The sequence below is a fragment of the Macadamia integrifolia genome, chromosome 6 (genome assembly GCF_013358625.1).
Source record: "Macadamia integrifolia cultivar HAES 741 chromosome 6, SCU_Mint_v3, whole genome shotgun sequence".
Taxonomy (NCBI): domain Eukaryota; kingdom Viridiplantae; phylum Streptophyta; class Magnoliopsida; order Proteales; family Proteaceae; genus Macadamia; species Macadamia integrifolia.
The window spans coordinates 9,675,977-9,684,067 of NC_056562.1; the positions used below are offsets into that span (position 1 = coordinate 9,675,977).

General features: G+C 39.0%; 1 protein-coding gene across 5 annotated transcripts in view; it reads right to left on the minus strand.

Annotated features, from left to right (window-relative positions):
- The window catches only part of LOC122082594 (nuclear pore complex protein NUP160), a 109,023-nt gene extending 103,789 nt beyond the window's left edge, over positions 1-5,234 (minus strand). For 4 of the 5 annotated variants that reach the window (XR_006141356.1, XR_006141357.1, XR_006141354.1 and 1 more), the window contains exon 1: positions 4,909-5,234. The gene's annotated coding sequence lies outside the window, so the exon portion shown is untranslated. Of the gene's footprint in view, positions 1-4,353; positions 4,763-4,908 lie in introns of all 5 variants that reach the window. The other variant, XR_006141355.1, reaches the window with a different exon arrangement.
- Positions 5,235-8,091: the final 2,857 nt, after the last annotated feature.

An 8,091-nucleotide genomic window follows, 5' to 3' on the forward strand; every position in this document is an offset into this window, starting at 1 on the left:
GTCGGCCACATGGATCTTTGCTCTCTCCAATCAGCTCTATTTGAAGCCATACGAGATACGAGGCCTAAGCTAAGCATGTCTTTTCTCACCACTTCTCCTATGGTTATTTTAGGTCTTCCCCTAGCTCTTTTGATCCCCTCAATCTAAATCAAGTCACTCCTCCGCATTGAGACATCTAAAGGCCTCTGTTTGACATGGCCAGGCAAACTCAAACGACTCTTTCTAAATTTATCATGAATAGGAGCTACACCTAACCCATCTCTAATATGGTCATTCCTTACTTTATCCATCCTACTAATCTAACAAAACCAACAAAGAAGCATAATTATAAGGGGTTATCCTCATGGTTTAAAGTATCGTTGAGTATCGTACTATATCGTCTAATACATATCGTTATCAGTCGACATCGATATGATACACACCAATACATGTATTTAGAAAAAAAATTATGTATCGAAGTGCATCGTACCATATCGTACGATACTCTCCGATACTCATCAATATGTATCGATACTCTCGATACATACAATTAAGCCTCGGACAATTGAAATATATATCGATATTCACCGATACTTTGAGATACATATCTACATAACCCATTTCACTTTCGAAACAGAGCTTGTTCTTCTCGTTGGCAATACTTAAATTTCCAAAATTTGAAACACAACTGCACTTACCCAATTGATTTCACAATCTTGATTTACCATTCTTTCATATCTTCCTTATCATGAATTATGGCATCCTCATGTTGATCATCTTCTCCAGTTTACATCTGCAGAGTCCTAATAGCCAGATAATTGTTTTCCATTTGATTTCTCCATTCCATTTAATTCTTAATTTCTATAAGAATCATCATCACAACAACTAGTATCATCATTTCCATTTAACATTGTTTGTACTTGCAACAAGCCAAGCATGTTGATCCTTCCACAAAATTGAACATTGTTCTCATGTCATAATTGCTCAGGTTATCGCCATCCCTTTTGCAATGTTCTAGTAATATTTTTTATAAGAAGCTTGATGGAAAGATCAAACAATTAAGTTTGCTCAAGTAGATTTAGGTAAAACGAACTAAAGCATCGCATCAAACATGGATTATTGCATCAATTTGTTCATAAATTTTAAAATTTCTTAGAAAGCTTACAGTAGACCATTACAACATGTAAGAAACCTCATCCTTTTGAACAATTTCAACTGAATACACTTGTCACTTAGTACGGTGTTATCCATTTTAGTGTTTATATACGATACATATTATATAGAGTTTTTTTTATGCAAAAGTGTATAAAAATTTGTTTCATGTCTGTTTATGTGCGTATCTTTGGTGTATCTTAGTGTATTTCCAATACAATGTGATACCCGCTGATATGTATCTTAAGTTTAGCCAACCGATACGCCGAACAATACCGATACTTTAATCCTTGCCCAAGACTACTCTGAACATCAGAATTCACATAGCAAGCAAGTTTGAAACACTAAAAGGCAATCAATGACCGAAAATCAGTTAACATCTTAAAAAATTGAGGCTCAAATGTGGCAATCTCTACAAAAAAAATGTCTAAAATTACACAACGCTTGACAAAAATAATATACCAAGAATACAAAATCACTCTCTAGAGGGTGGTGAATAAGCAATAATCAAACACAGAGACCAATGAATTTGGAAAATGACGAACATCAATGGAAGGACAAGAAGGATTTCAGAGTAACCCATAAACGTAGGGGGAGAAGAGATCACTTCCTCCAATTACAGCCATACGTTTCCACCAAAAAGAAAGCTTAGATACTCAAAAGCTGCAACATATGACTAGGACTACCTATACCTAGAAAGCTAGAAAAGCAGCCCAAGTAGTTTAAGGGACTAATTGACTTTCTTTTGGCACTTCGACTTCGGCCCGCAACGAGAACAATTGGCAGCGTAAATCAGACTAGATTAAAAATAAAATATTGATAAAGTATGGTAATAGATTAAAACTGGAACCTTGTAGATAGTGGAAGGATTTATAGTCAGGACACAGAGGAAGCCAGACCCAGACACAACGCCATGGACTTCCAAGAGAATATTTATCGAAGCTTAAGAAAAAAAAAAAAAAAGATGAAGCCAAATAAAGGGTATAAACCTAAGGAACCCTAAGGCTCAGTTTGTTTCGGAGTAAAATTTTACATGTTGGCAAATTTTCCAATGTTTGTTTCAAGGAAGTAAAATATGTTGTAAAATGTTACCGTAAAATTTTCTAATGTTTGTTTGACATTTATTTTTCATAGGAAAATCATTTAAAATAATTACCAAGATGCCATTGTAACCAATTTGAATTATGCAATCCAAATTATATGCTAATAATTAACCATAAACCCAATCTGAAATGCTTTTCTTCTATGTAAAAGTCAATGTAGATATTGTGTCATGTGCACCTAGAAGCAGTAATCTCTTCAGTGCCCCAACCCTTGATAGAAATTGACATTAACATATGAATATTTGTATGACTTAAAAAGCATTATAAACCTCAGACAAGTGCAAAATTTTTACAGCAAAGTTTTTGTAATATTGTCAGCCACCCTATTGGACTGAGTGTAGATCTTTCATTTGCATAACACAGTTGACCCCAGCATTCTATTTCCAAATGAACATAATACTGTTTGACCCCTGCATTCCAGTTCCAAAGTATCCAAGATCTTAGGGGAATGGAGCTCTTCAACAAAAGCCAGTTGAAATAGAGATACTCAACTAGCTAGGTAATAACTAGTACAACATCCACTGAACTATAGTTTTAGCCAATGTTACATTGTTACCCAGACTCTTCATGTATAGTTAGTAACTGTAAGAACACTACAGAACATGATTATGGGTACAGAATATATGTCCAACACAAATCCCAGCAGTAGGACACTTGGTCATAACCCTCCTTTTGGCACATTTCAACTGAAGGCTTGTCCCCATACCCATTATTGCATACATGTTTCTATATCCTAAGTTCAAAAATTCAGATCAATCCAACTCCTCATCACATACATGTAACTGATCCAGTACCCAAACCCATGTAACAATGGTTTTAGTAATACAGCTGGTTTACTAAACACAATGTTTTTAAATATAGATGGTGTAGAAATAAAAAGATCTATAATTGAGCTAATAGTGAACAGTTGGCACACAATAATTTGATTGTTCTAAATTCTAAATTCTAAACTCACCTACATAATGAAGAACTAGTTTACATTGGTGAAGTTCATCAGAGCATGTTGTCTAGATATATCAATGACCGGGGAGGAGCTAATGGACCAACAAAAGATACAGATATGTCATGGTTTCTTCCAAAGCAAAAATTAACCCTCACCCAGTCTCCTCTTTCCTGAATAAAATAAGAAGTTTCCACTCTCCTTCATTGCATCACATCTGAATAGAAGCATACCCAAAAAAATAAAAAGTAGAGAAAACAAAGGTTATCTAAGACTAGCCAAGCTTTGTAACCTTGGAAAGAGGAGAATAAGTGCCTTATGTGAAGTCAAGAGCCAAACACTCTAAGCAAGCGTGTATTATACACTAAAATGTCATGGTTCACAACTTAAATTTTCTAATATTCTTCACCAACAGAAGTATAAGACACTACATTCCTCAACTCAGAGTCAATCCCAAACACACGAAATGCACTCTCCATATCCCCAGCTTTTGAGTACACGTCTGTGAGAGCATTGCCCACACAAGTCTCTGATTCAAATCCTATTTTCACAATCCATGAATGAAGAGACATCCCAAATGTGAAAACCTTAAGCACCCCACAGGCGCCTAATGTGCTACAAAAGGCATATTGATCGACAGTGATCCCTTCATGAATCACCTTCCTGAAAGATAACAAAGCTTCCTCGAAGTTACCATTCTTTATGTATCCATCAATCATCACTGTCCATGAAACCTGATCTTTATATGGCATTTCATTCAAATTTGGTAAGCATCCGCCGGAGCCCCACACTTTGAGTACATATCAGCAAGATTACTGCCCACAAATAATTCATCATTAAAACCCATCTTCATACTAAGAGAATGCAGTTGCTTCCCAATTTCAAGTGACTCCAGGGAGGCGGAAGATTGAATTACATTTGAAAATGCGAACTGGGTTGGCTTTTCTCCAGTATTTCGCATTTGAGTGAAAGTTCTCAAAGCTTCTGCGAATCTCCCATTATGGGAAAGTCCAGAAATCAAAGCAGTCCAAGAAACCAGGTTTCTGTCAGGCATTGCGTCGAACATATTCCATGCAAAGTCCAATTCTCCGGACTTTGCGTACATGTTCACAAGATGATTTGAGACAAAGATGCATAACTGGTAACCACTGCAAATTAGGTGAGCGTGGAGCTGCTTACCTTTGGTCAGTTGCCTGGTTCGTGCGCAGGTTTGAATCACGTGTGCCAAGGAGATAGAGTCTTTGATCATGTGATACCGTTGGTTTCGAAAGTTATCGTCAAGGAGAAGAGAAGGAGGAGAGAACAGATCTGCTCTGAGATGAGAAGGAGAGAAGGAGGAGAGAACGATTCCACAGGTAATCGGCGGGGAAGAGGGCAGGAGCTGATGAGGAATGAGATGAGAAGGAGAGAAGGAGGAGTGATCGGCGGGGAAGAGGGAAGGAGGAGATTAGAAATCGAGTCTCAGACTCTCAACCCCCGATGGATTTTCCGGGTTGTTTTGCTGACAAATTTTAAGGTAAATTTTCCGTCCAATTTACCGGAAAAGGTAGCCCTTCTGTAAAATTTTACCCAATGAAAATTTTCCAAACTGAAAAACAAACAAAGGAAATCTGATTTTACCATAAAATTTTAGAGGCAAAATTTTCCACGCCAAAACAAACAGAGCCTAAGTTTCATTTGAAGAACAAATCAGAAAACCCTAGAAAGAGAGGGATGGCAAAGAAGATGACGAACCTGGAGTCGCCGGAAAAACGCGAACGAACAAGAGCTTCGAACGGAGCTGCAATGTAAAAGAGTAGTATAGATTGATTCTTTATTCGTAACGAAGAGCAGTGAAAGTGGTCGGGGAGCTCACCGCCCCAGCGACACGAGCGGCTTCGCTCGCACGCACGGAACAGTCGTGAAGAACACTCACTTGTGGCGGGAAATTAAATTTTTTTCTTCAAATCATATTAACACAAGATCAACCATTTGCGGGGTTGGAGATTTCAATTAATGAAGGAAAATTTACAGTGACACCAAGAGAATGCCAGTGTTAACGAAACATCTTTACGTAACTAACAAATATGCTTTGACCCTTTACCTCTGTCTGTGTTAAGTGTTGACATCAGCAGATTTTTTTTTTTTTTAAATACCAAAATGTTGTCATACAATCTAAACTACTTGATGTACCCTTCTCTTAACCCCTAAGGCCCTAACCCCCCATTACATACCTTCCACTAGGGGTGAAAGTTTAACCCTGACAACTTGAATCTGCCCTGAGCCCGAATAGGGTTTGGGCCAAAGGATTGAAAAAACCCAACCCTGGGTCAAGGTTGGATTGGGTTAAGGTTGAGGCCTCAACCCGGCCCAGCCTGACCCAACTCGGCGCGAAATTTAACTTTACATCTTTATAATATAAATTAAGGCTCTAATAGGTATTTTATTTTTCTATAATTTTTTAATATATTATACATGAATGGAAAAAAACATGTCAATCGAGGTTAATCCAACCATTATAGAAGCCAAGGTCAACCTAACCCAAGCCAACCCGACCCTGTTTCACCCGTACCTTCCACCATTTTCATCAACTCAACAACTCTTTGACAGCATTGCTTGTGACCAAATTTTCTAAATTTTCTTTGAAGTTCATAAACAACATCTTGAAGGCGTACTATGAGAACAAATGCATACAGGCTTCAAAATATTTATTGAAGGAAGGAATTACATTTAGTTCTTTACAATAACACAGTCTTTCCTATGTATTCACACACTACCACCTGGATATCGACTACTAAGTACATAAATATAATACAGAAGCAATTACTTCTCTAATGAAAATGAAATCTTAATAATTAATTGTGTGTGCCATTAACCAATTCATAGGGCGATATAGTTTGAATGTCGGAGTCGGAGTCGAAGTCAGAGCCACGAGGCTGGTAGAATCTGGCTATGAAAGCAAAGGCCTTCATATCAATTTCAGGTTTAGCAGCCCATTGATCTTTGTCTCCATCATTGTGTCATACCCTTCTCATGTTCACTGCTTGATCCCAGATATCTTCTCTGTTGTCACCTGACCTCCTCTCCCTACTGGACTTGAATACGTTGAAGTTGGAGAAGAAAGATGACCTCCTCTCCCTTCCTTGCCTATGCCTACTGCTCTTTTCACCACCCATCTCTCTCGCTTTCTTTGTCTTCTCTCTATCCCTTCTCTCTCTCACTCACTCAAGGTGTACTACTACTAGAACTCATGTGTTTGGCTTACTTTGTTGTTGGCTCTAGTTTCGAATTGTAACAAAGGTCTCTCACATTCATACTACCAGGAAGGATGGAGGAACCCCAGCCAGCCACCAGCAAGCTTGATTGCACTCAAGAGATCTTAAGATTCTACACAATTCGGATCGACCTCGGCAAACTCGTAGGGATGGAGATGCCCTTTAGGTCCTATGTTTCCACGGTGAAGGTGAGGATGTGTGAGGGGTTAGGGTCAAATGGGATTGGTTTTATGTGTTTTAGTTAAAAGGGTAAAAACTTCTATTCAAATCCTCACTTAACAAAGACTGGCTGTAAGGGGTCCGAGCGTAATTTTTAGTTATGTAAGGGTTGTTTCGTTAATAGTGGCATTCTCTAGGGGGTGGCACTGTAAGTTTCCAATTAATCAATGGAAAAACTTCTATCACTCCCCTATACTTACCCCTCATCTACTCAAACTTTCACATATGATTCCCCCAACATTCACCTCTCTTTCTCCCTTGGTATTTGAAAATACCCAAATTACCCCCATTTTCTCAATTTTTTATATTTTTTATTCAACTAGTAACTCATAATTGCCTTTACCATTATTTTTATTTTATGAATAGAAGTGTGACCCATTCTTCCTCAATCATCTTCCTTCTTTTCTTTCTTCGCAAAACATAGAAACCATCCCCCCAACTGCAGCCCTCACCTTGCCCCGCCACTGCAACCTCTCACCTCTCTCTTCCATCTTAGTCCTTGCCCTCACCCTCCCCATCCCCCACGCTTCCTAGCCCTTGCCCCTACCCGTTGAATTTGTCAATACCCGGAGTCCTAAACTACTATGATATTTTCTATCATGTGTATCCAAAGAACAATGGGATATGCATTGTTTTCTATCATTTGCACTAGATTTCCCCCATATGATCTTATTGCCTTGAATTCTCTTATATCCCTTGGTTTTACGATTTCCTATTGCAATCTTATCCGTTTCTCATGTCTTTCTCATGGGCTTTGCAAATGTCTTAATGCAAAGGCAAGGAGGCTACCTCTTCTTCCAAGGGCAGAAATGCTCTTGGCATAAAGAGGAGGGGCATAGCCACTAGCTCTTCTACTCCTCGCGCCCGGGCTAGGAGGAGTGTTCCTATGGACCCAGAGGATTATGATGAGAGCATATTCTGCAATCTTGAGGCTGCACTTTCTTGATCTACCTTCTCCAAGAGGGCCATTCTTATAGAGAAGATTGTGGTGGTAAAGGACTTTTCTCGGGTTCAGATGCTCAAGAAATTCACTGCCCATGGCTGGTAGGCCATGCTCTCCGTCGACTCTCTTTGCTACCCAAACCTCGTCAGGATGTTCTATTGCAACCTAGAGGTGTCGTTCGACAATTAGGTGTATACCCTTACCAGCAGGGTAAAGGGACGAGGCCATTCACTCCCCATTGAGCTACTGGCGGGGATTCTAGGCATCTCTATAGAGGGCACTTGGTACTACTACCCACCCAGGGGCAAGGCCTTGGGCCTTTGAGCGAGGATTCTGCTACATTCAAAGAGTTAAATGGAAAATTTTGATTTGATACTTTTTTTGCCTACACTGCCAGCATGCCAAAACAGAAAAAAAGACTACACTGCCAGCATGCCAAAACATAAAAAAAAAAGCATACACTGCCAGCCCATATGATATTGCGAACTTTTTGGCATTTGC